General features: G+C 47.2%; 1 protein-coding gene across 6 annotated transcripts in view; it reads right to left on the reverse strand.

Annotated features, from left to right (window-relative positions):
- NEXMIF (neurite extension and migration factor) overlaps positions 1–10,393 on the reverse strand; it is a 170,708-nt gene extending 160,315 nt beyond the window's left edge. For 2 of the 6 annotated variants that reach the window (XM_063346974.1, XM_063346978.1), the window contains exon 1: positions 10,265–10,393. The gene's annotated coding sequence lies outside the window, so the exon portion shown is untranslated. Of the gene's footprint in view, positions 1–9,318; positions 9,637–10,264 lie in introns of those variants that run through there. The other 4 variants (XM_063346975.1, XM_063346977.1, XM_063346976.1 and 1 more) reach the window with 4 other exon arrangements.
- Positions 10,394–24,521: the final 14,128 nt, after the last annotated feature.

Below are 24,521 nucleotides of genomic sequence, written 5' to 3' on the forward strand. Positions count from 1 at the left end.
GCACCCTGTGCTGATCTGAAACATCCAAGCATTTTGTTGTTATTATACATAAATAAATACAAATATAGCATTTACCATTTTCATCTCTACTTATTTCAAAACTTCTAATGTTGTTAGAAATGCCAAAAGGAGACAACTTTATGTTCCCATGCCTATTCCACCAGGAAACGGTAGGCCTGAATGTAATCTTTTCCTTCCACTGAAACCCAGTGTATTTCTAACTGTATTTCCTCAGTCAAACCTTCATAAGAAAGCAATTTTAAAGGTTTTGTTTTCAGCTGCAGTAACATAAACACTTAAACATTCAGTACTACCTGAGTAGTACTGCTGAGTGATGTATTTCATCTTCACATCCCTCAACTCTAAGCACCATTGATGATTATCCTGCAAAACTTAACTTCGGATAGCACTTTATTTTACTAAATATACGTTTGGATTTGGTCTCAGTTCCACAAAATATTTAAGCACGTGCCTAGGCATTAAGCATGCAAGTACTCCACCGCGTTCTGATTTTAGGCTATCTGGTAACACATACAACAAACTCCAGAAAATACAACGCTCACTCTTTATCTGAAGAGCTCCACTCCACAGATCAGCCTTTCAGAGATGTGCCAGCTTCGGCTCTAACAAGCTCTTCACACTTTTTTAAGACTAATGGGCTCCACATATTCATCTCCGAAGAGTATAAATTCCCTTCTTCCCTTTTGCTTTTAAATATGTCAGGCAACATTACAAAAAATAACATCTGTGCCACAGTTACGCAATAAGCAGCATGATAACCATTAAACTGCACTTCATAAAGAGAGGGCTGAATTTAAAAAAAAAAAAAAAAAAAAAAGGGCAGGGAAAAAAAGTTCACCTTTAAACCTTGAGATCAGGGAGGTTTTCAGTACTACCTCTCTTCCTTGCTTATTTCTAAACTCCCTGTTCTGCTGCCCCTCTTCATTGATGTTTCATGACGACTAATGGGAAGCCTGAATACACACGCTATGAACGGCACAAGCAGATTGAATCTGGCTGGAAAGGGCTTAACCATTCAGTAAGAAGATGAAGAATCCCAAAAGTGTTTTTAGTACCTGTATACATTTCATCAGAGTATAGAAACAGCACCATATATTTTCTTGCAACAGTTAGCAAGCCTTCTCTTTTCATAAATATAGGTCAACAGAGCTAAACTCTGCTTTTGCCTCAACTCCCACTTTAAATGCATAAAGAATTAGATTTTTAGGGAGCAGAATGAAAGAAATGGTGTATTTCATGCTATTATATACCCAGCCAAGGATCCCAAAGGGTTTGTTTGGGCTTTAAAAACAAAAACAAAAACCCTTGGCATTTGTCAGACTAAAACCATTTTTCTTTGGTCTTTGCACAACCATCCCTTCCAGATTTGAATAAATAACATCAAACAAATTGTTTTGACTTCCATTACCATGCAATGCGCAGAAGTTGTTCAAGGAAAGACAGAGCAGTGTGTGGAGAAAGCATTCGATAGCAAAGGACTATGAGGAGCACCCTCACTCCAGTGATCATTCCAACCCCTCCACTACCCTCGTGTTATTTAAGCAGCCTGTATTGCCCCAGAAAAAAACAATTCAAACAGCCACAGAGATCACATTTAGGAGGTACCACCACACGGTATTGCTTTACCCGCGAACACATGGTGGGAGGTTCTGAAGGTATTAACAAAAACCCGAAAATACTAACTAAACACATCAAGTTTTGACCTTGACTCTTCATTTACTGACACTTGCAAATTGAGGTGTGATTTAAAATGTCCCCTTCATCAAATGGCCAGGCCGAACTGAATAGCAGAATATAATACTCTATACCCTTACACCCCCTTTTGTTTCAACATCAGCCCACAGAATGCAGGGTGAGAACTCATAGATTACATTGTCAGCTGCAGATTTTATGTATTTTATGTTTATTACAGGCTGTAACGGGGAAAATAACCCCTATGCTTTCAGATTTCATCATTAAGCATTTCTGATACGACGTCTGGACTCCACTGGGCACAAATGTATTGATCACAATGCAGATGAAGACTTTTCCATACCACGCTGGGCAAACAACTTCAAAGCACAATTTAAGCAGCATTTTCTTCTTCTCCCCACCACTGACACTGAAACATCACACTTACTATGTCGCTCCAGCATCACCTAGGTGGTCAACCAACCCTAACCCCTCCTAGGGGCCATCCTCCTCCATTCCTACTCTTGGCTTTTCCATTGGCATTGAGAAGGTTGGGGTTGAACGTCCCAAGATAGAGCCTGCACTTGGGGTTTTTGCTCACAGCCTGAAGCCGCTCGTGTTGCAGACCTTCCCCTCCAGACCACCTCCAGTAGTTGAAAAGTTAATCCAAGATGCTTCAGAATTCATCCTGAACTAACCTTTAGGAAGTCTTAACCTCATCCTAGTATTAGCAATGAGGGAATCCAGCACACGTGCAGGCAGATTGTGCATATAGAGGTAAACGTCATAAACAAGGGAGGAAAAGAGGAAAAAACAACTGAGAGGGGAACCAGGATAGGAGGGTTTGCTTAACATGTGAATCAGAATCAGTAATTCCATATACCGGTAACCGCATAACAGCCAACACATCAGTCACAAACTAACCCTACATTCAGCTCTGCATCATAACCAGTACCCGCATCTTTCCTCTAAACCCAGAAATGCTTCAGAGGGGTAAAATCAGCACTACACCCTGTTGATCATTAAGCACCAGGTCTCAAACAACCCTCTACAGAAGAAGGAGGAACCGTAAGTAGCACGTGGCTCTTAGCTCAACATTGTATACAGACATAAACTATAACCTGAGGGTAAATCCCGAAACACAACTTTGCGTTGCCTAATACAGCAATAAATTCTGAGATGGAGCGATCAAGCCAATCAAAAAATTCACCCTTTCAAACCTGAGTCTTCTTAGAAATACAGTGGATTGCCTAGACTCCCGTTCACGTGCACAAAGGCTGGCACTTGTAACAGCTGAGACGAGACAGGCCCGGTTCAAACCCAGAAAGAAACAGGCAAGGAATTAGCACAAATTAAAGAAAGAAACAGCCACAATAAACAAAACTGTTTTTACCGCAGTACAAACTCTCCATCAAATGAAAAGCTAACCAGACAAATAAGACAATTAAGTAAGTGAAGGTTACTGGGTTAGGACAAATTATTTTTTCTGTGGAAGGTTTCAGCTGACGGGTTTCTCCGCATTTGCCATGCCTGGCTGGGTTAACACCACGTGGCTCCTCTGCTTCAGATAAACTCGTAGGCACCGTGGGCTAGTAATGGTCCTAAATTCCAGTATTATACATTAGCCATGCTGCTTGTATCATCATCTGCTGTATTTCTGCACAAGTTGGCAATGTATGCTCAATGTACTTCAAAATTAATATATCACACACACAAAGAACCTAAGACAAGTCACTACATGGACAGGTGATTTCGATATAGTGGATTTCCTTAGATACAGACATAAACAAACCATGGGAAATTATTGCGTGTTGCTCCCTACAGAGCCAGCGGTGTCAAGAAGATAGGGGTTTGCTTGTTTGCTTTAATATGAGCTGAAAAATTGTGGTCAGCAGCAGACTTTCCTTTCTGAGCTTCCCGAAAATTCTACCCATCCTTCCACGTTAAAGGCACAGCTATTGATGAAGTCAACCTGTTCATGTACTGTAAGTAGAACATTTAAAAAAAAAAAAAAGACAACAACAAACCACATCACAACTTTTTGTAGCTAAAACAATCCCACTCCCCAACATTTTTTCTTCACATAAATGAGAACGGCGACCACCCTGAAAAAAAGCGATTTTCATTTTTACCCTCAAGGTTCAGAGAGGGCCAAGAGTACTAATTGCTCTAATTGAAGCAATATGAAATAAGACCAAGCATCCATCTGTATTGCCATCGGAATACCGGCATGAACCTTAAATTAATATTCAGAGTATTAAAACATGACCTTACAGGGAACGAGTGCTGCTAGCTGGCCAAACAGACATCATATTCACTTTGTACTTTTTAAACTCCCACCCACAACCCATGTTTCCGTGAAGCAGTTAAGTATTTCTCTGAAGTTATTCAACAACTGTGAAGGTCAAGTATTGTCCTAACTGGCCGGTTGCAAACAAACGCACCTTTCATGTCGGCATGTGCTTCAGCCTGCTACCAGCCACAGAGTAAAATCCTAATCAGAGGAGAAAAATGACAGTAAATTGGTAGCAAAGGGTACACACACCTGGTCTATAGAGTACAGTCGATGCTTGCAGAGGATCTAGCTGACCCAGCGAGAGACCTGAAAACTGGGGCCAATGCAATGGATGTGAAAGAACCATTTTTTTTTGATGTATAAAACTTATAGTTTCAGCTAAAATACTAAAAATTAAAAAAAGAGCTTCAGTGGCACTTCTGAAGAATAAAAAAAAGGCTTTGGAAGCTTTAGATTTGAAGCTTCACAAGCTTCTTATGAAAAATGCAAGCTTTGAAAAACTTCTGAAGATTTAATATTCTTACTTTGGGCTCTTCTACTGCCAACGGACTACGGATGCTGTAACTAATAAAAAATAATTAATGCCAATAAACAGGCCCTTCATAAGGCTTCAGCGTCTCTTCTCCATCAAAGACTCAAGTCATTCACTGGGACACTGTACAGGAAACAAAATCTATGCACAGAGCTTGTCTTTTCTACATTCGGTTCTTCTGCCTTGTAACTCTCAATCTAAAACTTTCCAAGAGCAACGAAAGGAATTTGATTTTTTTATTTCTAAGTATGCAACTCCAAAGGCAACTCCCAAGCATGGCAGACACCTGACTAAGAAAGGGCTGGAAGTTTACGTGCTGGCCTCCAAAGAGCCTAGGTGTCACATAGGCAATGAAACAATTTCTCACCGAATGCTCCACACCGAGTGGTACCCTACAGTCCACCAAGCCACCTCCTGGCACTCCTGAAAGTCTAGCCATGTCCTGCAAGTTTCACAAGAGATGATTTTTCTGATAACCTCCATCTGAGAGTCTGAATGCCTTCAAAAACGCAACAGTCTCACAGCATCAGACACCTTCTCACCCATTTCTGCACACCAGGAAAACTACAGTGACAATGCTTGGGTTTTAGTACATGAGAATCTTCTTACCCCAAGGGAGAGGGCAGGTAGAAATTGCCTCAACTGTTTTGTTTTATTTTAGAAATCCTGACACTCCCCTCTCAAACTGTCTCAGTGGAGAAGCGTGTAATAGCTTCAGACAACAGCAGTGAACACCACAAAGCAGTAAGGATGACCTTCACGACATGAATCGGCAACCCACACATGAGGAGCCATTCTGCATACAGAGGCTCTACATAAACAAGGTGAGAAAACCGATAAATTGGCAAAAAAAAACCCCAACCAGTGTCCAGGCCAAGCATACGACCTCTGCTGTTCCTGACAGTTTCAACGACACGCTGAAGACTGGCATCGCAGCGCCTTGCAAGGTGACATCCAGCAGTCCGACCTCAAGCTCTCTCAGACTCTTAAGACAGAGATGCTCTTGGTCTCATGCCTAGGGAGAACAACAGCTATTTGCAGAGAACATGGTCACAGTAATGATAATGACAACTCAGAAAGGTGTTAAAACTGATTTGGTAAATGAATCAACTGGGGTCCAAGCAGAAGCAATGCCAATCCCCTGTGGTCTAGCATAGCATGGTCCTACCCTCCCATGGTCCTACCCTCCCAAGGGGTAACAGCAGTAAATCTACACAAGAAGATCGATCAGAAACTTATAGTGACACATTCACCAATATTCTGAAGATAAAGCACAAACAAAACAAAATACACCAAAAAAAAAGAAACACAGGATCAGTGAAAGGAAACAATTAGCCAGCAGAATTCTCTATCATGGGAGACCATCGAGACAAGAGCTTGGATAAATTAAGCAAATAGGGCATCTTATAGTAAAAAGCATTTCCAGACCTTTGTCAAAACCAAACAAGACTGCAACTACTAGCTCACATCGCTGGGCATAAATCATCTCCTGAATACTTAAGGGTCAGAAGAAAACTTTGCCTGGGAAAAACACCCCCCATGGCTGCCCGCTCCCAGGCGTCCCCGCAGCGTCCCCGACACAGCCAGCAGGGACCATTCCTGTGACTGGAGGGCACTGGGTTACATCCCTCTATTATTCGCAGGGCTGACGGTGCAATGCAGACACAGATCCAGCTCATACGTATCACTGTTTGGAGACTGCATAATCATCCGGCTCAGCCCATTCGAAAGCAATATGAGAACACCTTCTGTACACAACAAATTCTCGAGATTTAAAGTTTTAACACAAGCTAACAAACGCCAGGGATGAAAGAAATCCTGGGATGAAAGATCTCCATGACACCTGCTTTGAATAAAAAGACATTGCTACAAAAATATCAGAGACCTGCTGGTCTAGCGCCTTTGCTACATGTCATTCCCCAGACATCAATTTGCAATAGAGGCACACAAAAGCAGTATTACACAGATTACATGCTACTCCCCTGAACTGCAAACAAAATCTACCCAGTACTACCACCTCGCCCTCCAAAGCGCTACCGAACTAAAGCCACCTTCTCTTGCTGTTCATAAGACGACTTTGCGGAGGATAAGGCACACAGACAGGTTCAACACTGATTTGCGGGAACTGACAGCTCCTCCCGCAAACTTCACCCTGGCTCAGCTTTACCACATACTCCCAATTTTTCATCATGTCCACAGGCAGGGAACCGATGGTACCAACACTTTGGCACTGACAGCGGGATGGCTTATGCTTAATTCCTGCATCCTTCAGGAAAAACCCACGCCCAACGCCTGGATGCTTAAACCAGTTTATCATCTTTAGCACCTGTAACTTCATCGCTTTCTACATAACACATGGTAATTATTTAATGTTTTCTTGTAATGGCACCCAGGAGCCCTAAAATCAAAGGGCTGAGATCCCACCACACCTCTTGCACCACGTTAAAGGTAATGGATCAGCCAGGTCCCTGCACTAGGACATCCCGGACCCCGGCACAGGTGACACCACGGGTGCCTACGACCAACTCAGAGGAAGGAGGGGAGAGCAAGGCACCAACAAAACATGGTTCGCTCAGTTTTATGCCACATGGCTCATTTACTCACTGCTGGCAGCTTCCACAAAATCAGGCTCGTCAAGCACCTGACTGTATACATAGGTAATGATTATAAAGCCAACTCAAGCGGGGCTAAAAGTACACAAAGATCTAGCATAAAAATAAAAAAGTGCGATCCTCTCCCAGGTGAAAATACAGGACTTTGAACGTAACAGGTGGATTATATAAAAATTATTTCACTCCCAATTCTCAAAATATTTTTTTTAAACTCCCTCACAGACCGAAAATCATCATTACTGAGAAGCAGTAGCAATTTTGCTGTGTTTAACAGTCAAACTACCCGCCTCTCCCAGGGCCAAACACAAACCCAACTACAGCAGCCTCCACACAGCCCCCGTGCGAGGACTAGGGCAAGGTCTGCGGTACCCATGGCTCTCCTCCCTGGATCCTGCCCAAGGAAAAGATCATTTCCTATCATTGCTTTTTGTTTGCAACAGGGCATAAACTTTAAGGGGATGGTTCGCTGTTGTGCTTGGGGAAATTGGCACGGTTGGTTTGTTATTTCTCTGTCTACAATGGAAAAGCCTTATTTTCTGGGAAGTGCTGCTGCACCTTGTACCGATGGTTGCGTCCTGCACCCAAGATGCCAACCTGAGTCGGACCCCTTTGTTTGGGAATGCTTTCTCCTCAAGCCTCACCTGTGTCTTTCCTGGGCCTGCAAACAAATTTAAGTCTTTTCATACGTTTCTTTCCAAAGACACGAAAGATATGCATGTGACCGATCACCAAAACATCCACAAGGCATCACCACCTCAAAAGAGGAGGACACCATCAAAGCACTGCCCCACACAAATGTAGTCCCTGTCCCTGTACCAGCCATGGAAGCTAAAATCCACCTACCATAATCTTTTATTTTTTTTTTTTTAATCTGAAAGAGTCTCCTCACCATTCAAAACTCAACGTTTCCGTGGGCTGCCAGAGCCTCGCCTCCACAAGGCAACCGCAAAAAAAAGGGAAAAACAAAACCACAAAAATCCCCCCTCTGCACCCCCCAAAGCAAAGCACCAGGTGAGGTGCGGAGAAGGAAAGGGGGACAAGGCACACGGACAGGGAACCCGGCCGGTTGCTCCCCGTTTCTGCATCCCTTTTATTTCTGCTGAGTGTAGTAACACTTGAACTGGCTCTCTTTATTTGCAGCCGGATACGCGCTTTCAAAGATACTGTACTACTGTGTAGGCCAAGCAGGGACTCTCTTTCTTCCCTTAGTTAGGGCTTTTGGGAAAATAATTATTCACCAGAACTGCCATCGTGAACAGAGAAAGCTAAATCAATGTAGCTTTGTATGGGCCATTGCCACTGCAAAGCAAATACTCCATCAAGACATGGATCAGTGAGAATTTTATCGCTAGGAATCCTTATGCACATCTTTGTGTATTTTTAATACCCATCTTATTACTTAGCGTGCCCCCTCCCTCCCCACGCTCCTGCACCTCACCCTCCCCCCGGATTTGTCTTGTGTCACTGGCAGCTACAGGGCTTGGCCGTAAGATTCACATGCTCAGTAGAAACATCTTAAATACACAGGCAGGTTTATTCCCTTAAAAAAAAAAATAAATAAAGCATTGGTGCATAGCAGATTTATTCACTGAACAGGTTGATTTATTTAACAGACTTGACATACATCAAAACCTACTATGGGCTTACATAATTGTTATCCATTTCGCAGGTCTGGTTCTTTTGTCAAGTATTTGTTTTTAAAAAAGTGATTCACTAAAGACTGCTGCCTTATGCACAGTTCACATACCTTAACAAACGTAGTCTTGCATGGGGTATTAGCTGAAGTGACTTTAAATTGCATCCTACCTGCCTGAGCGCTGCCGTTATTTTTTATTTTTTTTTAAGTTTCTGTATTCTTCCCTCACCTAAACCAAAATAAAACCCACCAAGCAGGAGCATGTGTACAGGCAGAGAGAGGATTCACTTTCCGGCAGACTCTTTGCTGTGGGCACCGCGGTTACCGCATTACCACGCCGCTCCGGCGATAACAGCAGGTACCTCCAGCGCCGAGAAGGCACGGCTGAGTACCAGGATGTTGATGGTTGCACAGAGGTTTCGGGGGGAAAACCTCGGGGAAGATTTCCGAACCGCACAGCCGTTTTGTTTTCCTGCAAGAGGCTCACCCAGGCCTTGGCTGGCCCCACTCCCACCGACGACACCCATCCACCCATTCCCCACATACGCACCCATCCGAGCGGGAAGCACCGCCGAGAGAAATGGCCCAACCTTTGCTTTCATCGCCGGTCCCGTTTACGCCTTGTTTGGGTTCATCTATCAGAAACCCTACGGCTCGCCCCCAGCGCGGTCCATTCCGGAGAGGAGGACTTCGTGGTGTGTCCCCCCCTCTCTCCCCGGTTCAGCATCACCCACGCAGGGCACATCTTACACTTAGTAAGCAAAACACATTGCCACCATCGCCGCCGCCGTGGCACGGGCGCTCGGCGGTGCGGGAATGGGGAGAGACCGGAATAAAAAACCACACGAACCCAATTCGCCGCCGCTCGCTAGACAGATGGTTAATTATATTCACAGCCGCATTTTTCGCTGGGATAGAGTTTCAGACAATGAGCCAGTTTTATTTGATTAGCCAGTTTGCCAGTTTAATACGCGGAATGACAGTTACTTCCAGGGCTGGGGCTTTTTTTAAAAAAAAAAAAAAAAAAAAAATCCTATTCCCCCCCCTCCTCCTTTATTATTATTTTTTTTGTTCTGGCCGAGGCTGAAGTAAGTGCACACACACACACACACACCCCGCGGTAAATAAACCCCGCCGGGGCCTGAGGGGAGGCGGAGGCGGCACCGGGGGGTGGGGGGATGGACGGGGGACGCGCTCCCCCCGGGGCCCGGTGGGGCGGCGGCACCTGCCCGGAGGGGGGACACACACACCGGGGAGGCGCCAATTTACCGCCCCCCCCCCCCTCACCCCCTACACACACACACACACCGCCCGCCTCGCTCCTTCCGCCGCCGCGCAACTTCCCCGCAGGCCTCCGCACCGCCATCAGCATCCCCTCCCCCCCCCCCCACCTCCCCTCACCCCGGCCTCCTCCCCGCGGCGTGAGGAGGGAGGGAATGGGGGGGGGGGGGGGGGGGAGGATGAAGCGGCGGCGCCGCCGGCGCGGCGGGACTCACCTCAGCGCCGGGAGGGCGGCGGTGGCGGTGGCGCGGGGCCGGCGGGTCCCCCCCCCCGCCCGCCTCAGCGGTGGCGGCGGCTGCGGCGCTCAGCGCTGCTCCATGCGCCCGGGGCCCCGGCGCGCGCAGGTGGACGCGCCCGCCCCGCGCGCGCCGGCCCCCGCCCCCCGCGCGCCGGCCCCCGCGCCCCTCCTCCCCGCCCCCCCCCCCCCTCAGCCGCCGCCGCCACAGGGCCCGCGGCGGAGCCAGCGCTCCCGGCCCCTCCGCCTTCACGGCCGGGCGCCCCCCCGCCCCCGCACCTCACAGCCCGCCCGCCCCGGCCCCGCGCTCCCCGCTGAGGGGGCGGCGGCGGCTCCCGCCTCGCCCCTCCGCCGCCGCCTCCTCCTCCTCCTCCGCCGCTCCCTCGCCGCCGGCTCCCCCACCCCGGCCGCCCGTGCCCATTCAGGAGGTGCCGGGCAGCGCCGCTGCTATTGTTCCCTCAGCCGCGGGACCGGCGCCCGTTACACCCCACCCCCCCCGCCGCCCTTCTCCTCGGCTCGGCGGGAGCGCGCGCCGCGCCGCCACCGGGCATAAAGGGCGCGTGGCCGCGGGCCCGGGCCCCGGCGGGGCGGAGCGGGGCGGGGCGGCCTCGCCTCACCTCGCCTCAGCGGCCGGCAGGGCCCCGGGCAGGTACCGCCGCCTCCGGGAGGGGCAGGACGGGGCAGCGGGCCCCCGCTTGGCCTGCCCGCCCCGGCCTGAGGGACAGCGGCCCCCGGGGCAATGACGGGGGAGGGGACGGGGACAGCGCACCGGCGATGCCGGTTATCAGGGTACGTGAGGGGAGGGAAGATGGTGGGCGCTTCGCCCGCAGCTCGTTCGGTGCCGGGAAGGGGAGGGAAGGCCCGTAGCGGCAGGTAGTTTACAATGGAGGCGGCTGCAGGGGCCCGGGCCCCGGCGGCACCGTGGGGATGGCAACGCCGGGCCCCCGTACCGCTCCCTCAGAGCACGGCCCGGAACCCCGCCGGGCCCGTTTAAATCCCTAAAGGGAGAAATTCTCTAAAGTGAGAAATTCTCCAATAGATGCCAGAAGTGAACAGGGGAGAGGGGTGGCAAATCAGGGGCAATGCTCTTCTGATTTATTTTCATTACCACGTTATTAATAAAGCTTCTACAACTATGCTTTACATTCAGGTAGGTGTTCATTGAAAGGAAGCAGCTGCCTCAGGACTCGCTGAGGTGCCAGGCACCCGAAGGGGATGGCAGGGACTCGCCCGACACTGGCTTCTGCGGAACAGGAGGGTGAGAGAAACGAGCCTGCGAGCTTATAACGTACATCCATTCTCACAGGACCCCCACAACCGCCTTTGGTATTGCGGCCCTATTTCTCCATGACATCTGCAGCACTGCCGGCCTCGCACGTGCACCATGTCCAGAGTTATTGCACCGGGGACCAGAGGAAAGTTTTGTTATTATATCTTCTGAATCAACAGAATTGTGTAGCAAATAGAAAGCAAAGCAGACACAAGTATTTTAACTGCAATTGAAAAGCAAGATGAGTATTAGCCTTTTGGTTTAATTAAATTCACTGTGATATTTAACAGAGGCTCCTATTCTTCAGTTACCACTTGAGCTCACACAAAATTCTGCTGCCTTTTCATCCTAGACAACCCAACGCATACAGTCAAAAAAGTCAATTAGGTAATACTGTGACTAAAATTTTCAAATATCCATCACTTTGGTCTTGGTTCTCACGGCACAGGAGAGCCCCATGTGTATATGCAGCAATAAAACAGGAACAGCCTATTGCGACATATGTAATGCACTCTGAATTCAGAGCACTTTACGCATCAACTTCCAGTACTGCAAAATAAGCAAATAATTTAATTTGTCCTTCATTAACAGTGGTACCCAGGGTTTGCTATACATCACGTGCAAGTAAACGATTCATTCCCACTGCAGCAGGGCACATCCTTGGAAGTATTACCCCCCATGTAGAAACCGAGGCGAGCAGTAAGCGATTTGACTAAGGCCACAGGGCAAGTCATTGGCATGGCAGTAGCACCTCCCAGTCCTGTCCTCAGTTACAGTTTTCCTCTGCAGCATCACCAGGTTGTTGTGGAAATCACACAGTTCCTATAGCTTTGCACGTTTGTAATCTCTACCATAATACTGCATTTAATTTTGTAAACACACACACACACACACACACTTGACAGAAAGATTAATGTAGTACAGTAATTAATCAGGGTCAGGTGAGACAGTGACAGCGCACCTGGCAGTACTCAGTAAAATAAACATACATTTGGGTGGTGTTCATTAACCACTTTCAAAGTTTCGTGAGGTTTTTCCCTCAGTCACTCTGCCACCAGCACACTTGCATACAGGCTACCACCTTCAGACATGCCACCGAAGGCACACAAGAGACGCTGGCGGCTCCTCTGCTGTGCCACCTCATGGGAAATGTGTGACTGGAAGCACCGGGGCACTGTCACCCAAGTCTTTCATACCCACCCAATTCCTCCTGAGGTCTTTGGAGAGGAGACAGTGGCGGTGCCGCGTGCAGGGAGGGTGGCGACTGCAGCAATCAGCAGAATATAATCACATGGATAAGATTAGACGTAAGCGTGGGGAGAGCCGTCGCAGAGATGAAAAGATACATTCAATTAGATAAGCATTGCACCTGGATCCGGTTTGGAAGATAACAACCCAGGTATTTATTTAAATACCGTCTTTTAGAGAGAACACAAACATAAGGCTCAAAGATTATCCTTGTGGCTGTGATACAATATAATGCCTTTCACTTATCCACACGCTATTCATTTAAGGTATTTCAATTACAGAACTACCACAATACTAATCAATCAGCAGCATAACATTCTGCACAGCGTCTTGGGCAATCTTAAAAATTAACAGTCTGTGCACTGTGATCTTTTTATGTACGGCCACAAACAGATGTAAGGAACGCACTGACGTGATGGAAGTGCACTACCCACCTTGGCTGGGTATTAATTTTCCAGACTGTCAAATAAAGAGACTTAACAGGTGCGAGAACAAGGTGCTAAGAAAACTCCTTTTGGCAGGAAGAGATCAACAAAAACCCTGAGCAAGGAGCGATTGCAATGCCAGCCAGCGCCTCGCTCTGCCCTGCCGCATGCCCTCACTGCTCTCCTGACCTCCCCAATACAGTGCAGCTGCAACGCGCATCGTAATCATTCACTACAACCTGTAAGACGGAGCAGATCAGTCATTTACATCTGTCCCATCCTCCCAGCTGTCTTCACACAAAATCCGTGTGCCCAGGCACATAGAAACGCCGCGAGCCTGCGCTTGCTTGTCTGTCTAGGAAGCAGGAGTCAGAGGCTAAAATAGCAGAACCCCGATTATGGCAAGAGGGCAATGCCACGGTGGTTCCAGTTCTCCAAGCCCCTATTTCAAGATCATTTCTCCTTTTCCTGACGCCTGGGAGCCTCATACCCAATAAGGGTTAAATCCATCCTTTCGCATGGCCTGATTCATTTCTGCCACACACAGCTCCTCTGCTAAACAGTGCCAGAGGGAAAAGCAGAGGTTCGCAGGAGGATGCTGGTTTGCCCGTGGCACAAGTACAACACAAACGTGGTTTTCGAAGATCTCAAATCCAACGCTCTTGGGTAAGCCTGGAAAACCACGGTTCAAGCAGAAAGCTGCCCAGATGTTGTGAACTTTATCAACAGAGCAACAGGCAGCAGGCTAACAGGAGTCATCACCCTCCTACCCCATCCTACCACAAGGAGCTGGAGAGAATTTCTACCCCCACTCTGTCAAACTTTCAGGACCAACTTCTGAAAGAGAAGGGTGTAATGCAGACCACTGCCAGAACAGGAGGCACTCATGCCGGGGGGAGGTTTGATTCAGGTGGGTGAGGGACTCACCCCGTCTCCTCCTTCCTTCCTTCCTGTGTCCTGGTGCGCGATTCAAAACTGACTGTATGCTGCGGGAAATAATGCTGAGCCTGCAAAGAGTGATTCATTCTCACTGAGGCTGAAGCAATTCCTGAAGAAGAAACAAAGCTGGAATCATGAACTGACACACAATGAATTTCTCCATTCCTGTCTGTCACACCTGGCAAGCCTTAGAGTTTTATCAAAAAAACATCAAAACCCTACCCGAAACAGGTGCTCATTACAAACACCACTGGTTGCAGAAAGACTCCCTCAACACTCCCATCTCTTTGCATCCCCCTTCCAGCGTGCTGGCTAAGAGGAGCTGGAGAAACAGGGCTGCCGTTTAGCCCAGACCTTCTCTTTACCTGATGGGTGATGTTCCACAAACACTCGGAAGAAGTTCAAGGCTGTTGGTGACCTCCCCGGGCAAGACAAATGTCCCATGGGCCTGGCAGAGCTATAGAAGGAAGGAAGGTGAGGAGGGTCCCAGATCAGCTTTCCAGGCTTCTCCATTCCTTGATGTGCTCCTTGCTCCACCAGTCAACCCCCTCCACCCAAAAACCCCAGCCCTCCCTTGCAACTCCTGCACAAAGCTTAAAAACCTCCCTATGCAGGTCAGAAAGTTCCAGCAGGCCAATAGCCTCTGAGGCTCCCGTGGCCCAATGCAACATTAAAACTGAGCTGCTCATGGGCACATTAGTCCATATCTATTTCTCCATTTCCCCCCCCCTCCCAAAATTTCAACTTCAAATTGCAAATCGTTCTTGCAATTGTGCATTTGTCTTACCATGTTTCCACAGCCAAACCCCTCATTATTGGTGGCTTCTGAACAGGAGGAAATAAAAGCTTACATTTGTGCCTTGGCCAAGACGAATGCTCTGCGGACAGAAGGCTCTGTGTTCTCTCGTTTCCTTGGCAGGACTAACAACCCTGGCCACTTTGGGGGAGGCTACTGGATTAGCAGGGGGAGGGGCGGGGGGGGGGAAAGAAAACCAACCAGCAACAACAGAAAAGGCTCAAGAATGGCCTGGTGTATTTGCAGTGAGCCAGAGCACAGGTCAGAACAAAACCTGGAGAAGGCAAAAGGATCAGGATATGTCCAAGTAGAAAGCTGAGGCGAAGGCAAGAGGGAGGATAACGTTGAACGGCAGCTTCTGAGGCAGCACGACCAATGGCAGCAGCAGAGCTGTGGAGCCCTTGGGCTCTCGAGAGCCCCCAGGCTGAAACTCCCAATGCCGTATCGCCGTCAGCGTCCCAGAGCCCCTTCTGCACTCCCACCTCCTTTCGCCCACGGAGGGGACGCAGCCAGAGGGGTGGATATGAACTGGAACGGACGGATGGTGTTCTCTAGATGGTGGTGACTCCCTTGGTTGAGGGCTCCTGCCTTTCTGCACAGAACTTCGCCACGCGCGCAGGCAGCCCCACGCAGCCTGTGCACACCTCATTGGCTGCTCAGGCATCGGCCCTTGGTCCAGCACTCGCCGGGAAAAAGTCATCCCCGCTGTGGATTCATTATAGACTTGGTCTGCTGGCGGGCAGTAAATCTCGTGACCCAGATGAGGTTGGACACCTCTGCTCTGTGCGCTGGACTAATGAACCGCAGAGATGCAGTAGATATTTCTGGATATCCCGTAGTCCAAACCTAGTTGCTGCTCTGGCCAAGCTGGCTGCCGTCTGAGACTCCGGGATGAAGACGGCAGAGTCAGAAGAGCTGCCGAGGACTCTTGGTTAACAGGTGGAAACTCACACTTTGTTTAGCACTGCCATCTTTCATGTTACGCTGCTCTCTCCGTTTGGGTTGGGCTGCACGAAAACAGAAGAAAGTCAAGTCCTGTTCATTGCTGATGGAGTTGTTACGTTAGTGTTCTCATAAACGAGTTCATTTCTTTAGGACACATTAAGCTCCCTGTGCTGGAGGCACCTTACGCTTTACGCTCCTGCTTCAAGGCTAGAGGATGCTCCAGGAGCGAACAGAGGTTGCAGGGAGCAGGGCTGATGAAAAGGGTTGTTTTTAACGCAGACAGGGCAGCGACGTAACGTGGCCACATGGGTCTCGCCACCCAAATTGCTGCTTGGCCAATCTTCAAAAATAAATCCAACCTTAGAGAAATACGTACATTCATCTTCCCAGCGAGAGGTTTCTCTAAAATGCACGTTCGTGTCAGCGCTCGCTTCCTTTGAACCGAACCATCCTGGAACTATTTTCCTGAAGCACCGAGAGCTCAGAAGTTCTGTGAGTTCGCTTGCGATTCACCTCTGCATCGGCCTACAGCATCCCTACAGCTTAGCTCTTGTCTCATTTAAGCCCCATCTAATTATGCAACTTAACTACAGCGAGAACAACAGTTTTGCTGAATATGCAACAGCCTCATCATCCTATTTCGATGTGGGGAGACAGAAGGAAAAGGCTGTTTTGTTTAAAGTTCAAGCATTTCTATGGGGCTCGTCCGATGTGCAAAAGCCAGAGCCCTCTCCGCTATGTCTGAAGTCAAATACCTTTTTCTCGTCCCTCTCGGATGTGCCCACATCTACCTGAACAGGAAGGTATAAATCTTGGCGGTTTTCCTACTCCTTGTTCTTCAGAGCTGGAGTTCATTAACTACAAGAAATGCAGTTTCATTAACGTGCATTAACCAATGACTTTCTTATTACCACTGCTGTCTCCAATCAAAGAATCGTTTATGGAAAACAAGGGCAGAGGGAACAACATGCTTTGGCAGCTTGAAGATTATACGCCCAAAGCTTTATACCCTCTGTCTTATATTTTTACGTTAAAGTATCATGAGATATTACCATATTTTTCATTATTATTTGTGGCACTAAATACTGCAGCACACTGTGCCAGATGGCTAATGTTCAGAATAAAAATAATGCAAGGCCAATCTTAGAAAGACTCAATGCGAATGTAACAGCATGTATTCATCCTACTTTCCTAATGCACATAGCTAAAATATTATCAGACTTAAAATCTGGTTTTCCAATTTAGAAGAATAGCACTTTATCGAATTATATGCATGTATATATGCATATATTTAAATACGTATGTATACAAACGTTAAATTCTTTCCAGTTTAATTGCGTGTTTCAAGGGTCCATAATACACGGGCACATCATCTTTCACTCTTTAGAAGGTTATTTTGACCAGTAAAGAAAACCAAATGATTTCAAAATGCACAGGAACATAAGCAAAAACCTTTTTCCAGAAACTGTTATTGGTACAAAATACTTTTTTTTTTTTTTTAATATATAAACAGCTTGAGTCCTAAACTTAACCAGATGGAAACGTGCCTACAAAGAGTTGGATCTAATTCAGAAGAGACTGACAGCCAACAGATGAGCCAATTTAGACCATCCTATGCCAAAAATGGTCAATCATGTTATCTTATGTGTGACTCGACTCTGGCAGATGCCAACTCCATCCAAACAACTTCAAGCATCTTTTTGGAAGACAGGACTATTTTACACACACTTAAAAAAAATCACAATAACGCTTGATTTTTCTGGAAACATTCCACTTAGCTTCAGCATTTTCACGAGAGATTTTTATTAATTTATTTTAAGGTTAAATCTTTTTTTTTTTTTTTTAATAGCTTCTTCACAGAATAAATGTTTTCCAATCCAACAAAGACTGATTAAAAAAAATACTAAATTGCAGTTCAGTGACGGTCCCCCATTTGTTTAAATATTAATAAAAGGAAAGCTTTACACCTGTGCAAACCAATTTAGCTTCTTTCTTAAGGCAAAATGCTTACTTTCAAAAACCACAAAGAAACACGGCAGTAAGTACAGATTAAATGTACTTCCTGCATCCCTCATCATCCTTCCCCAAAATTAAGACTGAAGTTAAAATTAAAGGACGTTTTTATGGTGAGTGATTACAACCAAGGCGTTTTTTAAAAAATTTTAATTCATAATTTCTCAGTGATTTTTTTAATTTTTTTTTTTTTACCTTAGCGGACAGATAGGCTGTTAATCTGCCTCAGGCTGCCTCCGGAAAGGACCTCCTCCCCTCCAGGGAACACAGGGAGGAACATCTCCCTCCAGGGAACACAGCGCTGGTACGATTACTTTTTTTCTTTCTTGCCCCTAATCTGAATAAGAATAATCAAAAGGGGGAAAAACACGTACTCAGTTATTAGTCCATCTTAAGAGCAGAGGACCGTTCAATTCACCCTCCAACGCATCGCGTAACCCGTATTTAAGCCCTGTATCTGCTGTCAGCTTGGTCTCTCTGTAAACTCAATCTGAATTTTAGCTTCGCGCTAACGCCCGAGGAGGTCTCAGGTGATGAGATTTCTCTCTGTTAGACTGAAAGCTGCAGAAACCAGCGTAAGCACGTCCTAGATCACCACCTTTCACAGGACACCATGAAAGGCCACGTTTAAGAAGATTAACGTCTTCAAATCTGTTGTTTCCAGAGAGAATAATGCAAACTCTTCTTCCAAAGAAGAGGACAGCAGTTCTGCTAGACAGACGGTGGTTTGTGTGTCTTCTCGACAATCGCGCACAAAGTTGCAATTTCATTTTCCATTTGTATAGTAGGTAATTGCACCGCCTGCGTGAAGCAACCTCACCTTGCCTTGGCACAAGGGAGCCAGGCAATTATCCCTCGGACTTACGACAAGGTCTCAATTTCCAACCTTTTTAGAGTGTCTTTTGTGATGACAGTCCCAAGATTTCGAGATCCACAGACATTAATCTAGACTGATGTCTAGACGTTCAGAAGGTTTTAGAGATCTTCCTTATAGGACAAATAGATATTCCCAGTCGTGTGATCATTTTCTTACATTGTTTCTGCTTCTCTGGGAAAAGACGGTGTCTAGATGTGTGTGACCGGAGAGCCTGGCTGCAGACGTGGACTTGGCACTTGAGGCAACTCTCCCAGAAAGGCTGAGTCACACTGAAAAGATTCACATACGCGCTTCCCAGGCACACAACATGCAGTTTTTGGCTCATGAAAATATCAGGTTTCAGGTAACCACACCCTGCTCACATCAAACTTTTCCCGCACTGGTCCTAGAGAGTTGTACATTATATTGTTCTTGTACCTTGGCATTCTAAGATGTTTCAGCTAATCCTTACAGAGATGGAGTGGTTTTGACACTTTTAGAAGCAGATCACCACATCAAATGGTGCCATATAGAATCACAGAATGGTTTGGGCTGGAAGGGACCTTAAAGGCCACCCAGTGGCACCCCCTGCCCTGGGCAGGGACACCTCCCACCAGCCCAGGTTGCTCCAAGCCCTGCCCAACCTGGCCTTGAACCCCTCCAGGGATGGGGCAGCCACAGCTTCTCTGGGCAACCTGGGCCAGGGGCTCACCACCCTCACAGCAAAGGATTTCTTCCCAATATCTCATCTCAGTCTCCCCTCTTTCAGTTTAAAACTGTTACCCCTCGTCCCATGGCTCCCCTCCCTGCTCCAGAGTCCCTCCCCAGCTTTCCTGGAGCCCCTTTGGGGACTGGGAGGGGCTGGAAGGTCTCCCCGGAGCCTTCTCTTCTCCAGGCTGAACCCCCCCAGCTCTCTCAGCCACGTGCTGCAGACTGATCCATGAAGATCACTTCCCAGTCTGCACCGAAGAGCAGCTTCAAGGTGACTCATCGAGAGGATCAGAGATGCTCTGTCCCAATCTGACCCAAGGCAGTGAGAAGGTATGGAGCCCTTGGAAAGAACCACAACCTGCTGGAGAAGCTCTTGAAGAGAGTGGAAAGTTAAATTTTATCACTTAGGTGAGTTTGGGGGTTTTAAATAATTAGTTCATTTCCTCTGTTTATGAACAGCTAGTCAATGGGTAAAGAAACATATTAGTCAGCCACAACCAGGCCCATCAGAGCTCTCCTTCGGTTCTAGGTAAACATCTGGCTGCACAGCAAGGCACGGCTTAGTGCCAAGGGCTTCCCTTCACATATTTGTTGCCATACTCATAGCTTTGCCCACCTCTGTTGTACGATCTGTGATTCAAAACCTGCGTTGGCAACAGTTGGGCGATTGGGCAAGTACATTTTTTTCTATGGCCATGTTCTTTTTTGCACCTATTTTAAAGAAGAGCACTGGCTGGATTTAGATGGCTACGTTGCCACTACTTGGTAAACCAATGTTTTCTTCAGTTTCTGTGACACATTTTTAACAGGTCTTACAGCAGGTTCAGCACGGAGGACTTTAGGACAAGTGTCTATTAAAACAAACAGATGTTGCCTACAAAATATATCATAGAGGAAACTTTGTTCCACTGCAGGGAACCATATACTTCAGCCCCAGGGCACAACCAACTAACGTAGCATGAGATCTCTTGTAGGCAGACACGGCTCTTCCTCTTGATTGGTCACTTACACGTCTTGCGCGTTCAAGGCCTTCTAAACTTAGATGACATATTTGCACCCATGAGTTTACATTTTTTTCTAACACTGCCCATTTCATTTTGAATTGTCACGGAGTTGCTTTGAACCATGAAGCCATTAGTCTGTGTTCACCTCCCGTGGAGACAGCACTGGTCACGTCAAAGCACTCAACAGCAAGGACTTCATGAGGTTCCTCTCACCTTCTCTTCTGTTCCCGGCGAAGTTCATAGGCTAACTATTTTCACTTCATTATCTCCTGCAGTCAGAGAGAAATAATCTGTTGAGTAACTTCTTTTTAATCTGGCTCAAGCGTTCAGAATGTGTGTGGTCATTTATACAGAAATTCACCTGACTGACAACATGGGTCCTTGAGGAAGGCTTTTGGCTCCCACTGTGGAACACAACCGCTCCATTTCCATGAAATACCACTCGCATCTCGCTACAGTCAACAGGAATAAAAACAAGTGTGTTTAACAGATGTCACAAACAGTTTCCAGATTGTCACAGCTTTCCAACGTTTTCTAGTTATCGTTATTACAGGATTCCTGTAAGTCACCAGCAAGCAATGCAGCCTCTTCCTCCGCTCTCCGTGTTCCGACCGATGACGTGAGCTGTCAGACTGTAAACTCGGAGTTGTCAAATAGCTATAATTTGCAGATTTAGTAAAAGAGCTTAACATTCCTTTGAGCAAAGTACTTAAGAGATGTATTCAGGGGAATTTACGGTCTGTGAAAGTCGGTGCAGTTTTCTGTTAGAACAGGAGCTCCATCGGAGAGCTCAGGTGTCAGTAAAGCAGCTTTGGTCTAAATCACAGACTGCCATTAGACATGAGCTTGCATTCCCACTGAATAAATCTCCACAGAGACTTTCATATCCGAGTCTAAAAACATCGCCATTTGCAGGGTTTGCTTTTCTAGGCACCTGCTAGAATCACTTGAATGTTTATTTGCTAAAACTTGACTACTTTCCAGTAGACTAAATAACAGCTAGAAAGTTTTGGGCCTCAAATTAAAATAAAACAAAATCCACAAAATAATCAACAGAAAACACTTTTTGTCAGCTTCTGGAGCTGATCGTACATTGAAAAGTAGTTTTCTGTATTTCCCTTTTGTTTTCACGAGTGCTATTTGCATTTGAGTTGCCGTCAATTACTCCGATGCTATTTACACTAGATCATCTTTTCAGCGTCGCAGTCCACCTCCAGTTGTTTCCTCTTCTCCTTTTAGTAACTGTGGTCTCTGTGTTTATATGTAGTACATAAATATGCACTCAGGGCTCGGTGGTGTGGCGTGATGGCTTTATCGGTATGAATCAGGAGCCGAGAGCGTTACTCACTTGCGAATCACATACACATCTCCTCCGAGAAGATACAGCGTGTTTTAAACACGCCGCTCCGGTGCACGCTGTACACAGCCGTGCGTTACAGGCTGTTGCGCGGATAAATGCTTCCCAGGTCGTGGCTGAGAGAAGTATCCAGCGAAGCCTGACAAAAGTACCGTAACTAACGTACAAACCTACGACACAAAATGCACAAAGGAGGCCTTGGATATCTTTAAGCAACTTACAGCCCCTTTTTGGTACAAAATATTTTGTGACTTGAGAATCTAATACCCGATGGAAATTCCAACCACCGATTTTGCTGGGAGCACAGCTCAGGCAACAGCAACCGCTTTTAAGAAACCCCATCCTAGAGCCGCGTGTGCAGTAACCTCTTGTTTAGTGACAGCTAGAACTTGCCCACGCTGAGATTCAAGAGGTAAAATTTTAGCCGTGGAGTTCTGCGTTTCGTGAAGGAGTTTTACATTTGGTGAAGGAAGGTTTCTGCGGTCAGCTGGAGACTTCTACCATCAAAAATCGCAGGGGACTGATAGAAAGCAGAAGGCTAATGGAGACTGGATTCAATTGCCTCCACGTATTACGGCCATGCAGCACCCAAACCCACATTTCGACAGACAGGTGCGCTCTTTGCAGCAGCACTGGGCAGACGTTGTCGCGGTAAACACTGATTTTCAGTGGCCGTGACATTCACAATCATTCTTTCCATGTACCGCTCTCTGCAAAGCCATCTCCGGCTGGTTTGGAAGTGCTGCTACGTAACACGATCACACACGGAGATGCTATTGAAAATCAGACGCCTGTACAACCCGAATAACACCTAAGCCGCCGTGGGCCAAAGACAGCACCGAGCAGGCTGTTGTGACCAGCTCCCTCCTGTTTCAGGCTGCGCGCCTGCCCAAACCGGGAAGAGCAGGTGCTGCGGCGGAGCTCCCCACGCAGCGTTTCCTCAAGCAAACCTCTCCCCGCAGGACAGCCACGACACGAGAGGCCCAGAGGTGGCACAAGGGTCTTCGCTGTGCGGTGTCCCACCCACCGAGGCCACCTGCCCCCCGCTCAGGGCCCTGGAGAGGCAGCAGCCCGCCGTAGCGCGAGGGAACAACGCCCAGCCCTAAGGGAGAAGCTGCTAATGTTTCCTCGAGTTGAGAGATGGAAATGTTTTAGGGAGAATGACAGGAAAATTACAGCCCGGATACGGGGAGAGGGGAGGAAGAAGAGGCAACAGAGCAAAGGAAGGTGATGTTTAAGGAGAAGCGATCGGCTTCCAGGGAAAGCTGCAGGGAAAACTCCCGGAAGCAGCCACCGTTCTGCGAGGCCAAGATCAGCATTCAAAGTTTGCCGTTAAGAGATTGAATTTAGAAAAATCTTCCTTCCCCACTAAACAAGTTCACCCTCTCGGAATTTCTCATCCTCTGACGTTTATATTTAAGTGTTGTAAAATATTGTAAAAAAAAAAAAAAAAAAAAAAGTCACTGCATTGTCCAACTTAAGGTCATTAATTTATTTTTACCCTAGAAATTTAGGAAACCCCGTTTGCCCAGGCAAATGACATTTTCAGTGACATCCATTCCAGCCACGCTGTGGCCCACCCCCATCACACACCACTAACCGATGCCGCCCACACCCGCAAAGATTAACTTCAGGTGCTCCATGATGCAATTTTTCAGGTTACTAATCTTTTCAAACTCCTCCCAGTCTCCACTTTTAAACAATTCTCAGATACGAGCGTGCACTTTATACATGCACGGAAGTCCATATTCAACCACTAAAAAGTCTAAATCTGCCGAAAACCTTTCTCTTGTTAGCGCTACAGGCATTCGTGAGGCCTGCGCCGCGGGTGGCAGAGCTGGCCGACACTCATCGGCTTCGGACACCAGCTCCCCCGCGTTACCGGTACTGCGTCACCGCTCCCAAAAGTAACAACTTCAGCCTAAAACACTTTTGCCTCGTGCTCTTCCCCCTCCCTTGTATCCCGCCGAATATCCCCGATTACTTAATCCCATAACAAGTAACAGCATCAACAAGCGACGTCTCTCATTACCTCTTACAAATACTGCAAACGCTGTTTTTCCCAGAAAACAGTTTTCATTGTAAATAAACTCAGTCTTTTATCTGTGTTTGTCAAAAGCCAGGAAGTTTTTCAAATCACTGAAGAAATAAAAGTTTTTTACACCCCTGCGTGAAAACAGATGAACGCGTATTTCCATTTTTGAAAGCTCAGAGCCCACTTCACAATCCATGCATCGGCTGTACTTGCCCTGTTCGCTCCCAGTTTCAGACTGGCCGGCCTTCACGTTCCATTTTCCCTAACGAGCGTAAAACGGAAACTTCTCATCTTTTCAGCCTCCACTTTTCTACCTATTTGTGGGTGTACGCCCACGGCCAGCCAAATCTCCAGAGGACACTCGCAGAGCACGTGACACCGCACTGAAAGGACGCAGCACAAACCGATGGACCGTGTTTCAGCCCGTTTCTTCCCCTCCTGAATGCAGGGGAAGAACTTGTCCCCTTTTCCCTCTCTCCCCTCCAGGATAAGGTCGATAGCTTTGCAAGACACGTTTTAAGTTGGTGCGACATAAATGCTTTACTTGAGAATTTTATGAAGGGCTACAGAGCACTGGAAATGAAATGTGGGGGAGCCAAGGTGTCACATTAGTCTTTCAACTTTGGGGACGCTATTTT

This window comes from Chroicocephalus ridibundus, chromosome 9 (assembly GCF_963924245.1).
Source record: "Chroicocephalus ridibundus chromosome 9, bChrRid1.1, whole genome shotgun sequence".
NCBI classification, from domain to species: Eukaryota; Metazoa; Chordata; class Aves; order Charadriiformes; family Laridae; genus Chroicocephalus; species Chroicocephalus ridibundus.